The following is a 12,489-nucleotide window of genomic DNA, read 5'->3' as shown; positions in this document are numbered from 1 at the left end:
AAGAGGAGGAGGGGGAGGAGGAGGGGGAGGAGGGGGGAACTGACCCGGGCAGAGTCCAGAGAGTGGCACAGAGCCACCAGGTTCTGCTGGTACTAGGTCCTGGTCAGGTACTGGACCCTCCGCTCACAGTGAAGGCTCGGCACCGTCGGCCCCTCGGCTACTTTGATTTCTCTTCTGCTGCTATCTGACGAGGCATCTGGCAGCATTAGCTTGCAAACAGCAGCAGCGGCAGCAGCAGCAGCAGCAGCGGCAGCAGCAGCAGCAGCAGCAGCAGCAGCTCCACCACAGACTGCAGGACGATCAAAGATAAATACGACCACTGTGATTCGCTGCGCGTCTTAACACAACCTGCTACCGTTCACCGGCGCCGTCGTCGTCTCCTGACTGCTAAGATGGAACCCAACCAGAAAGTCAATATGGAGCGGGAGGAGCCTGAAGCTCTCCGGGGCTTCTGGGTAAAATCAGCGTTAAGCCACAGCGGCGCACAAACACGAGCTTTACCAAAGAGACTTTCCCATGAAGAACGAGCACCTGAAAGGTAAGGTCAAAGACAAAGAGAGTGTGTGTGTGTGTGTGTGTGTGTGTGTGTGTGTGTGTGTGTGTGTGTGTGTGTGTGTGTGGAAGTCCAGCAGGCAGTTTGCTAGCGATGGATTAAGCCCAGACAGATACGGACTCAAACTCTCCCATTTGGCACTGGGTCAGGAGAGATTGGCAACACAATCACTCATTTCAATTTGCCCTGAAACCTTATAGCCAGGCACTGCCCCCCCCCCCACCACTCCAATGCTATGCTAATGTGAAAGGTTTCCAGGATTGGATCACCTCCATCCCTCAGAGGCCTTCCCTCGGCTCGGTTCTTCAGCTCCTCGGTGGCCCCTCGTCCGTCGCAGTCGGGGGGGTGGGGGCGGGGGGGTGGGGGCGGGGGGGCTAACCCCTCCCACCGCCACCCACCCACCCCTCTGCGCTCCAAACTAACCACTTTAGCTAAAGTGAGTGTTAATTATGGACAGGCACAGCAGTCAATAAAAGGTTAATGCAGAAGTCAAAGGATAAATTCCTTTAAGCATTGCATCATTCCAGCGTCTCCGCCGCACCGCTCGCAGGTCTCCCTGATCAATACGTTTCACTGTAATGCGCTCGCCATCGATCCCCCCCCCCCTTCCTGCCCCCCACCTCCCCCCACCTCACCCTGCATCACCATCCAGGCCCCATTGGTCGAGGGGGAGAGACGAGTAAATAAAATGATTAACCAGGGTTTCCAGTTGTCGTCGTTTCACCCTCTCTCTCTCTCTGTCTCTCTCTCTCTCTGTCTCTCTCTCTGTCTCTCTCTCTGTCTCTCTCTCTCTCTCTGTGTCTCTCTCTCTCTCTCTGTGTCTCTCTCTCTCTCTCTCTCTCCCTGTCTCTCTCTCTCTCTCTCTCTTTCTCTCTCTGTCTCTTTCTCTCTCTGTCTCTCTCTCTCTCTCTCTCTCTCTCTCCCTGTCTCTCTCTCTCCCTCTGTCTCTCTCTCTCTGTCTCTCTCTCTCTCTCTCTCTCCCTCTCTCTGTCTCTCTCTCCGTCTCTCTCTCTCTCTCTCTCTCCCTCTCTCTCTCTATCTCTCTCTCCCCCTCTCTTTCTCTCTCTCCGTCTCTCTCTCTCTCTCTCTCTCTCTCGCTCATTAGGGTCGAGCGAGGCTGCATGGCCGCGGTATCGCGCCCGACCATCGGCAGTCGTCAGCAGCCTGGGCGCTGCACCGTCCGCTGGAACGCTGGAGCAGGGTCGCACATTAAAAGGCCCCTTTGCTCTTAACAGGATGGAAATGTGCCTAATAGAGCAGATCAGTGCTTCAACCGCTGCATTACACTGATAGATGCACCGCTGTGTCGGCCGAGCGGAGAAGAAGCCGCCCAGCGCGCCGATAGGAGACGAGGCTTATTGCATTACTGCTGCAGGAGCTCATCTGTGACCACGTGGGAGTGGACGGATGGACGGAGGGGCGGAGCTGAGCCAAGCCAAGCCAGGCCAGGCCAGGCCAGGCCAAGGAAGGCCAAGCCGAACCAGGCCGAACCAGGCCGAACTAGGCCGAACCAGACCAGGCCAGGCTGAACCAGGCTAAGCCAAACCAGGCAGAACCAGGCTGAGCTAGGCCGAACCAGGCCAAACCAGACCAGGCTGAACCAGGCTCAACTAGACCGAACCAGGCCAAACCAGGCCAAGCCAAACCAGACCAGGCCGAACTAGGCCGAACCAGACCAGGCCAGGCTGAACCAGGCTAAGCCAAACCAGGCTGACCCAGGCTGAGCTAGGCCGAACCAGGCCAAACCAGACCAGGCTGAACCAGGCCAAACCAGGCCAAGCCAAACCAGACCAGGCTGAACTAGGCCGAACCAGGCTCGAGCTAAGGCCGAACCAGGCCAAACCGGACCAGCTGAACCAGGCTGAACCAGGCCAGGCCAGGCTGAAAGGGAAGTGTGTTGAAGGGAGACACGCTGTGGCTCCTGAAACTGGTCTTGAGCACCTGTGTGTGTGCAAGTTGAAATGCTGCAGTCGCAGAAGAAATCACACAAGATGATTGATTAAAAAAAATAATCTTAAAAAAAAAAAAAAAAAAATCATAAACAGAAGCGCAAACCTATTGTTCCCAACCAAAGGTGAAGAAGTTGATATTATCATGTATTTGTTTTGGCTGTTTTTGTACTTCTACCACAGGCAACTGCATTTTTAAATGAAATTATACCATGACATTTTATTAGTTTATTAGGAAAATAAAACCGAAAGGTTTCTTTGCCAGACTTTGCCAGAAATGTAATTTAAGAACAATCAGTTGAACTAACACAATCTGACACCTCGTGTGATCAAAAAAAACAAAAAACATTTGACAACATAATTACTTTTTAATTTATGAACAACTGCCACTCTCGCACTGAAGCAGTCAGCTGCCATGTTCCAGGTGCCCGGTGTCACCGCTCCTTCCTGCAGGTGTCAGGTGAGGACACCAGGAACTCTGCTCTTCTTGTTTAGCGTGTAAATAAATACAGTCGCATGAGGACGGTGTGGAAAATGGCCAACGCCAATCAAACCAACAAAACCAGATCTAAACCATCACCTATCGGAACGCATTTTAATTGTACGCCAGCGCAGCTCCAGAGCCGCCGCAGCACCACCTCACACCAGCTGACACTGGGACTCATCCCACAGCCGCGCAATTCCAGCGCAGGTGTGACTTTTTATGACTTTGGCAACACGCAGTGCCCGATGGCTGAGAATGCAACAACAACAACAACAAGTCATGAAGAAAAGCAGGCGAGTGTCCCATAAATCAAGCTGTCCCTGAAGGTGAAGGCGTGCAGCCCGCTCCCCACACACAGGGAAGCAAACAGAGCGGCAAAGTCTGCTGCTACCACTCCTGTCTGGCCCCCCTGTGATGATGGAGAACAAGTGGCTGGTGGTAGAGGAGGAGGTGGTCATGGAGGAGGAGGAAGAGGTAGAGGAGGAGGAGGAGGAGGTGGTCATGGAAGAGGAGGAGGAGGAGGAGGTGGACATGGAAGAGGAGGAGGAGGGGGAGGTGGAAGAGGAGGAGGAGGAGGAGGTGGAGGAGAGGTGGAGGAGGTAGAGGAGGAGGTCATGGAAGAGGAGGAGGAGGAGGAGGAGGAAGTGGTGGAGGTGGAAGAGGAGGAGGTGGTCATGGAGGAGGAGGTGGAAGAGGAGGTGGAAGAGGTGGAGGAGGAGGAGGAAGTGGAGGTGGAAGAGGAGGAGGAGGAGGAGGAGGTGGAGGTGGAAGAGGAGGAGGTGGAGGAGGTAGAGGAGGAGGTGGTCATGGAGGAGGAGGTGGAGGGGGAGGTGGAAGAGGTGGAGGTGGAGGAGGTGGAGGTGGAGGAGGTGGAGGAGAGGTGGAGGAGGAGGTGGTCATGGAGGAGGAGGTGGAGGGGGAGGTGGAAGAGGTGGAGGTGGAGGAGGTGGTCATGGAGGAGGAGGTGGAGGGGGAGGTGGAAGAGGTGGAGGTGGAGGAGGTGGAGGAGGAGGTGGTCATGGAGGTGGAGGAGGAGGTGGTCATGGAGGAGGAGGAGGAGGAGGAGGAGGAGGTGGAAGAGGTGGAGGAGGTGGTCATGGAAGAGGAGGAGGAGGAAGTGGTGGAGGTGGTCATGGAGGAGGAGGTGGAAGAGGTGGAGGAGGAGGAGGTGGAAGAGGTGGAGGAGGAGGAAGTGGAGGTGGAAGAGGAGGAGGAGGAGGTGGTGGTCATGGAAGAGGAGGAGGAGGTGGAAAAGGAGGAGGTGGAGTAGGTGGAAGAGGAGGAGGAGGAGGAGGTGGAAGAGGAGGTGGTGGTCATGGAAGAGGAGGAGGTGGAGGTGGAGGAGAGGTGGAGGAGGTGGTCATGGAGGTGGAGGAGGAGGTGGGGGAGGAGGTGGTCATGGAGGTGGAGGAGGAGGAGGAGGTGGAAGAGGAGGAGGAGGAGGAAGAGGAGGTGGTGGTCATGGAAGAGGAGGAGGTGGAGGTGGAGGAGAGGTGGAGGAGGTGGTCATGGAGGTGGAGGAGGAGGTGGGGGAGGAGGTGGTCATGGAGGTGGAGGAGGAGGAGGAGGTGGAAGAGGAGGAGGAGGAGGAGGAGGTGGAAGAGGAGGAGGTGTTCATGGCGAGCTCAGGGTCGCCCAAGACGATGCGTCACTCTGAGCGGGGGGGGTGGGGGGGTGGGGGGGTCACATGCGTGGCATATGTTCTTTCATTTGGATTCCCTCTCTGAGGAAGCAGGGCCTCATAAAACTCCTTCAATTACTGACGGTGGAAAACTGCACAGTGAACAACAACAACACAACACAACAGCACTTTTAAGCCCCTAACCCACCCTGAGTGACTCCACCCAGGGGGCGCTAGCGAGCTGCTAACCTTTGGGGCGGGGCCTGACATCATGACATCATTCCACCCCCCCCCCCCCCCCCCCGCCAGCTGCAGTCTGGGCTCCTCATTAAACCACATGAAACAAATAAGTCTCATTACAGCCACCACCTCCTCCAGACACAGTTTACTGTCGACCTGCAGCAGCAGCAGCAGCAGCAGCAGCAGCAGCAGCAGCAGCCACAGCAGCAGCCACAGCAGCAGCAGCAGCAGCAGCAGCAGCAAAGATCCATTGTACCTGTGCGGCCTCTCCACCTCCGCCACCCACACAGAGTCAGTGTTTGATGTGGTCTGGCCGCCTGCCTGCCTGCCTGCAACCAGATGGAAGAGCAACAACACACACACTGACACACACACACACACCTACACACACACACACTGACACACACAGGGCCAGGTAGCCTCTAAATGGCCTTCATAATTGGAGGCAATAAAACACTATTGCAGTGTGGAAGTGCAACAGGAGTGAGAGGAGGCGAGGCCCTGGAGTGACTGCAGCCACTGCTGCTGCTGCTGCTGCCCAGCAGAACCAGGTGGAACCAGGTGGAACCAGGTGGACGCCCACGAAGCTGCTTGACAGCGGAACAAATTGGCCGACGCCCCGGCCTGCTCCTGGCCTCCTCCTCGGGGCGAGCGGCTGGAATGTGGCCTAATGTCAACACAGGCACAATATTTACGAGCAGACGGCTATTGTTGAAATGCAATCAGCTCGTAATAAAAAGAGAGAGAGGCAGGAAAGGACAAACGGGGGGGGGGGGGGGGGCCTCCTGGCCGTTGACTCTTCCGACCAGGCGGAGAGACAAATCGCCCCTGGAGGCTCCCGGTCTGAGCAGGTTAGAGAGAGAGAGAGAGTGTGTGTGTGTGTGTGTGTGTGTGTGTGTGTGTGTGTGTGGCGGGCGGGGGGGTTAACCCTAACCCTGTGAGACACCTGCACCAGACCAGGTTCCTGCACTGAACATCAGTCGCTGCTAGCAAAGAGCCTCCAGATTTGACCCGGTTCCTTGCTGTTGTCTCTATTTGTCTCTGTGATGACCTGGTTGAAAAGATATTCCGTCTCCTCCGCCGTCCAATCACAATGCGCCATTTTCACCGGTCAGTCAACTGGTCACGTGGCCCCCCGCACGTCATGTCTCCATGGCACTGTTGTGATATTCCTCCGTGGGGACGCGTGTGGAAAGACCACGTGATGAGTCCAAACCGTTCAGCCATATTAGAGAGGCTGTTCCAAGCTGCTTCCATCACCACTTTCTTATTGCCTATTACTTCGGTTTTGCTCAATTCCAGGCGATGGAAACGCTGCCACTGACACTGTTGATTCATCAATCCTGAGGAGAGAGAAGTGAGCAACAGCATCACTTGGTGCTCAGGTCAAAAGGGTCACAAGCCTTTTTTTTTTTTTTTTTTTTCACAGCTTGTGAGTTTGAAGGCTGTGAACCTGCTGCATGGGAATAAGCCGGGGGGGGGTCAGGGGTCACAGTGGTGTTGGATTTTTTTTTTTTTTTTCAGGCCCACTGATGTTGCTGTGAAAACTTGTTCCAAGGCCTCGTGTGAAACAATCATCTCTGAACCCTCATTCCCCCCCCTCCCCCCCATCCCCCCATCCCCCCCTCCACCCCCTCCTCCCTCGGCTCGAGCGTCAGTGCCTTGTGGGCATCACCTGAACGCTGCCATAAAGGGCCGTGAGTGATGGATGAGTCTTGCCTCAACAGCAAAGCACTATAAAGGGGACGGCCAATGGAGGACACCTGACCCCGGTCACATGATAAGGTCCATCGCAACGCGGGCACAAAATCCCACCTGTCTTCAGGTGACAATAGCCGGGGTCAAGCTGGCTCGGCTAATTATAGCCTATTGTAACTTCAATTGGCTGGTTACAAACCCCCCCCCCCGGGTAGCTGGAGGGCCACGTGGTGTTAAGTTCCTCAAACCTTTGTGAGAAGCTAAAGCTGCGAAACGCAAGCTTTAAACTGTGGCAGGAGAGACGCTGGCTTTCACAAAGACGCCGATGGAAAGTTCAAAGACGCGACGCGACACCAGAGATGACGTGCTGGGCTGCAAAACACTTTGCAGTAAACACTGAGGCTCCTTCAAACTCCTGAAATCAGTGGTGGTGATTACAGAGCGCGACGGGCTGAACTAACCAGCGACGGTAAACAAGACGTCGTCAAACAGTCGTAAATCTGAAGCAGCCACCAGTCCAGGCGACGGCAACAGGAGCGGACAGAAAGATTGGACTGAACACACAAGGCGAAAAAGATTCAGCAGAGTCCAACCGGCCGGACATGTTTGTAGAATATCTGTGTGTTTGACTGCAAAAAGACAGCAGTTTAGTCGACAGTTTAGTTCTGGGTGGGCAAACTACGGCCCGGGGACCATAGGCGGCCTGGGTGAGGTGGCTCACCGAACCATCTGCTGCTGCTGCTGCTGCTGCTGCTGCTGCTGCGGCCCCTCTGTCTGTGGCCCAGCAGTCAACAGTTTGCCCCCCCCACCACCTCCCCTGGTGGTGTGTTGCATGGCCTCGTCATTACATGTGGAGGATTGAAAAAGACAAAAAAAAAAAAAAGACGCTTCACGTTACTGCTTTGTATGTTTTGTTGGAGGCACCTGTGAGTGTGAGAAGCGGTGCAGAGGCAGCGAGGTGGCGAGGCCCCGAGGCGCTGCAGGAGCAGCAGCAGCAGCAGGACAGCAGGGGTGAGCGCAGCCAGCCAGCCAGCCTTCTGTTGTGTGTGGGCGTGCACGAGTAAATATGGACCTGCCCAATGCAGATGATCCGGTGCCTGTGTTTGTGTAAGCCCTGTGTGTGTGTGTGTGTGTGTGTGTAAATTATTAAGTGAAAGTTGTTATGTTAGGGTGTAACAGCCACTTAGTGTGTTTGCACAGGCAACACACGCAGCCTGATGCCATGACTGTAGCATCCAAAGAAGAGCCGTGTTTGACTGACACTGAAACTTTTGGTTTGTTTTCTTCTGTTGCTCATATTGAAACCAATGTGAGTCAAAGCAACAGCTAAAAGGTGGAGGGCGGTGGTGGTGGTGGTGGTGGTGGTGGTGGTTATTCTGGCTCGGCCTCGCCGGCCAACAACGAGGCTGAAACCACAAACACAAGTTGACACGACCAAGGCAGGGATTAAAGTGAAGCGGCAACAGAGATCAAATCTCTTCATTAGTTTCCTTCCTTCAGTTCCGCTTCCATCTGCACACTCCACGCCTGGCAGGGCGTGTGTGTGTGTGTGTGTGTGTGTGTGTGTGTGTGTGTGTGTGTGTGTGTGTGTGTGTGTGCAGCGGCGGCCAGGGATGCTTGTGCCGGGGGTCTCTGGCCTCACTTGTGATCCAGGGTCAGCTGTGGGAGCAGGAGAGGGATCACCTCGCTCTGAGCCCCCCCGCTAGCCCAGATGGCTGCGAGGAAGCTCTGATCTACAAACCAGCTTACGACTCAATCACCGTGGCCACATCTCCGAGTCCACAGCTTAACTCTGCCCCCCCCCCCCCCCCCCCACCAGCTCCACCACCGCCGGCGCTCATGTCAGCCAAGGTCACAGATGCACACTTGAGAGGCGCGGAGAGCCAGGAGTGAAGTGGTGCCAGAGTCGCAGGAATGAGATCCCGGCTGAGTGGCCCTCATCTGGCTAAGCCTGGTAAGTAGCAGGACTAACAGGCGGAGGCACGGAGGTTTGGGTTGCGCAGGGGCGCGCACGCACACACACACAAACACACACACACACACACACACACACACACGCTCACATCCTGGCTTCTTTCGTGGCGCAAACTGGCGCACACAGACACACACGCACACGGTTGGAGGACACAGTCAGAGTGGTGCAGGGTGGCAGGAAGGACTGGGAGGGTCACAGATGGTGCTGCGCCCTGGGCTCGCTGCTCAGGCTGCCAATCACATCGCTTCAGATCCAGCATCACTGCAGCACCAACACCGCCAGCGAGCAGGAGCTGGCAGCAGAAGACAAAGAGGAGCGGAAGGAGAGCAGGAGGGAGGTAGAGGAGGAGGAGGAGGAGGAGGAGGAGGTGAAGGAGGAGAAGATGGAGGAGTGTAAAGAGGAGGTGGAGGTGGAGGAGGAGGAAGAGGAGGTGGAGGAGGAGGAGTAGTGAATCCCCTCCCCAGCAGGGAGCTCCTGACATTTTCAGAGCAACACTGAGTGTCGCCATCCATTGGTCCCCTCACCCTGCTGCCAGGTCCCGCCCCCTGCGACCCACAAACAAAGACACTTAACAGCAAAAGCACACTAACACACACACACACACACACACAGCCACAGTGGAAGCCAAGGGCCACTACAGCCGTGATTCCGCCTGACTTCCGCTGTCTGACTGGCAGAAGACAGCGAGGCTGAGGACAACAAGCTGTGAATACAGGAAGAGACAGAAAATCATTAAGAACCTTGCCTTTATGAATCTTTGATGAGAGAAAGAGGCGGCTGGCGGGGGCCTTGCCTCTGGTTAAATCAGAGCATAGCGTGTCTTCTGCGTGGGTGTGTGTGTGTGTGTGTGTGTGACTGCCAACAGGGGTTGAGATAAACAGGGCCTGGACCGGGACCAGACAACTGCAAAAGCCTGCAGTCAGGAACATTTGTCCCAGCAATTAGTCCCTGTCCTCCCCGTTCATGTCGCAGGTAAATGGACTTGCTAGATAGCACAGCGGCTACGGCTACGCACGCCTGGAGGAGACAGCATCGCAGCAGCATCGCAGCAGCATCGCAGCAGCAGCATCGCAGCAGCATCGCAGCAGCGTCGCAGGGCACCAGGACGCCACCGCACCGTGTGCAGGTCCGAGGCAAACCTCCTTGACATTGAATCACGAACCTGGCGACGCTGTGGTTTGGATGGCTGACTCATGGTGTGGGTGACACATGAGCAGAGCTTGACACATTAATGAGGTTGTTTTTGTCGGATGCACCTGCAGCTCAGGGAGCTGAAAGCTGCCAATTAAGTCGTCGTTAGAAAAACAATACTTGAGATTCTTGCGGTGCCATTGCTTTCTGGCGCAGTGGTTTTTGCGACGTGGCCTCACAGCCAGAGGGTCGAAGGTTCGATTCCGACCCGGGCCCGTTTGCATCAGCTCGGTGTGGTTGCGAATGTCAATGGTTGTTCGTCTTCAATCGTCTGCAATAAAGAGATGAATGGTGGGGATGGGCTGCTCTGATTGCAGGACTAATGGACTTTTGTCTGTGTTTCTACCTGATTTCTGCTTTTCTTGCTTTTAAGATCTAATTATATATAAATATATATATATATATATATATATATATTTATATATATACATATATATATATAAATATATATATATGTATGTGTATATATAGATACGCATTAACAAAAAAAAAATAAACTTTTGGGATTTGCAAAGTATTCACATGAGTATCAGTAGTGTAAAACTGTTTTCAAAGCGCTGACAGGAGTTCTGCTTATCAGCCCAACACTGTGAATTCCATCTGCTGTATTAAAAACCAAAGAAAAGAAAAAACAACGCGCTGTTCCTCCACAATGACGACGATGACGGGGAAGAACTTCCACTTTCCTCGTCTGCGTGAGTTTAACATGCAAGTGTGGCTCTCTGCCACGATCGATGACCAGCCAACTGGTTACAAGAAAAGGAAAACAATGGGATTGTTTTACCATGTTCCACACAGCAGAGTTCCAATTAACAATGACAAACTACCGGATGCTACGGCGACGACGACCACGTCTTGTAAGGAAGCGCTAGCTTCAGCAATTAAGCTGTGAAAAATTGTCGGGCCCACTCCCTCCTCGTGTTCTTTCCTTCTTTCAGCCGTCAGTTGCACGACTCAACACCTGTTCTGACAAAAGACAAATGAAAAAAGCCGCCGGTGACTCAGAAGACGTTCTGTTTTTTTTTTTAATTAATAAAACAAGACGTGTTACAACAGTCCCTCCTTTCAACATGGCAAGAAGTGCTCTTTAATAGGTGTCAAGCGGGTTGCCAAGTTCCTTCTCAACAGGAGTTGAGCTCACGTTACAAAACAGGCCGAGCAGCATAGTCGCGTTATCTCATCCGCCACCTGTGACACTTCAAGAGTTCCGAGTCCTGCAGGAAAGCTGAGCTCATGTTTGGTGTGTCGCCACCGAGGCCCTTTGAAGACTCGGGTTTACCCATCTGTCAGCGAGGGCAAGAGGTGCTGCTGGGATGGATTCCTGATGACTGGGGCTGACTCACAGGGTTAGGGTGGCGGAGCCTCCCGTCGGTTCCCACTGTGGTCGCAACGCACCGGCGACGCTTCAGAAACCGCTGCTCGGACTCGTCGACCTCGTGCCTGAATTAGTGCAGAACCTCCGAGCCCAGAAGAAGAAGCTGCGGCTCCTGGCCGACACCTGGAGTGCCTTTTGTCAAAGTGCGTTGACCCGTCATCGCCGTGAACTCTTGGCCTCCTCGTCGCCCCAGGACTGGGAGAACTGCCAGCAGGTTTGGGAGGGGTCCGCTGATGGTGGCAGACATGAGTCCTGCAGCGCCCCCTGATGGCTCCTACCTGCTGTGCAGTGGCAGTGGGACTGGTGGAGTGGGGTTGGGGGGTATGGAGGCCTCCCGTCAAATGAAGCCTGCGTTGTCCAGCCTTTGTTTGCAGGCAGAGGGAGGTGCAAGGAGCAGCGGTACTTAGCAGAGCGGCTAACCTGTGGCCATATCTGCCGGTCAAATCAATACAAGTGTCTGAGAGCAGAGCAGAGTGTGCTGGGGGGCAGCTGGAGGGCTCTACCTCTGGCCCGCTGCCCCCCCCAGGGCCTCTCTTGGGGGGGCACCTGCCTGTCTCTTCACACTCCATCTCTTCCGCTCGGCCGCTCCCGTTCCTTTCGGCTACCAAGTCCAACACGCACTCGCTGGCTCGCCGGCTCGCCGGCTCGCTGGCTAGCTGGCTAGCTCGCTAGCTGGCTAGCTCGGGCCTGCACGATCAACGCGTGTGCCTCCGGTACAAGTGTCCCACGGCATCGGCGCTGGTGCCATCCATAGTCTGACATGCTGCGAGACCAGTGTAGAGTACTCAAGAGCGCACGCAGCAAATGGATGCAAAGACCGCGGCTGCCCCACTTAGGTGGGTGAATGTGCACGGCGCTGGTCCCCCCGACGCCACACGGCACGGCCAGGACAAGCTTCAAATGGCTTCCTGCTGTAGCGCAAGAGGTCAGAGGACACGGGTACACGGTGCGCAACAGAGCGCCTCCCTCTCGCCTGACCCCGAGGCCCCGGAGAGCGGCCGTGGGGAACGGACTCCCACTGACTGCTGGAGTCCGCCCCCCCCCCCTTTAAAAGAGCCTGGCTCGACGCAGCCGGACCACTTTCAATCACGGTTAACATCACAGAACAAGAAGTGGAGGGACGGGGAGGAGGCGAAACACGAGCCCGCTGCACAATTGCGCTTGTCTGGCAGCTGCTTGGCTCTGACATTTGAGGCCATGGGGACCTTGTTGAAAGAGCAGATGCTCACTGATGTACAGGCACATGAACATGGCAACGACACAAGTGGCTGAAGCAGAAAGAAATCTGAAGAAATCTGCGCAAACATATGACAGGAAAGAAGCGGGAGGGCGAGGGGTGGGGGGGAGGTGAAGGGCAAAAGAATGAGTTGGGCAGAGAAGCAGAAATAAACGGCAGAGTGGAT

The sequence above is a fragment of the Nelusetta ayraudi genome, unplaced genomic scaffold (genome assembly GCF_046127955.1).
Source record: "Nelusetta ayraudi isolate G7.1 ecotype Tasmania unplaced genomic scaffold, CSIRO-AGI_Nayr_v1 ptg000270l, whole genome shotgun sequence".
Lineage (NCBI taxonomy): Eukaryota > Metazoa > Chordata > Actinopteri > Tetraodontiformes > Monacanthidae > Nelusetta > Nelusetta ayraudi.
The sequence above is the reverse complement of the archived record's forward strand: the minus strand, read 5'-3'. Positions refer to the sequence as shown.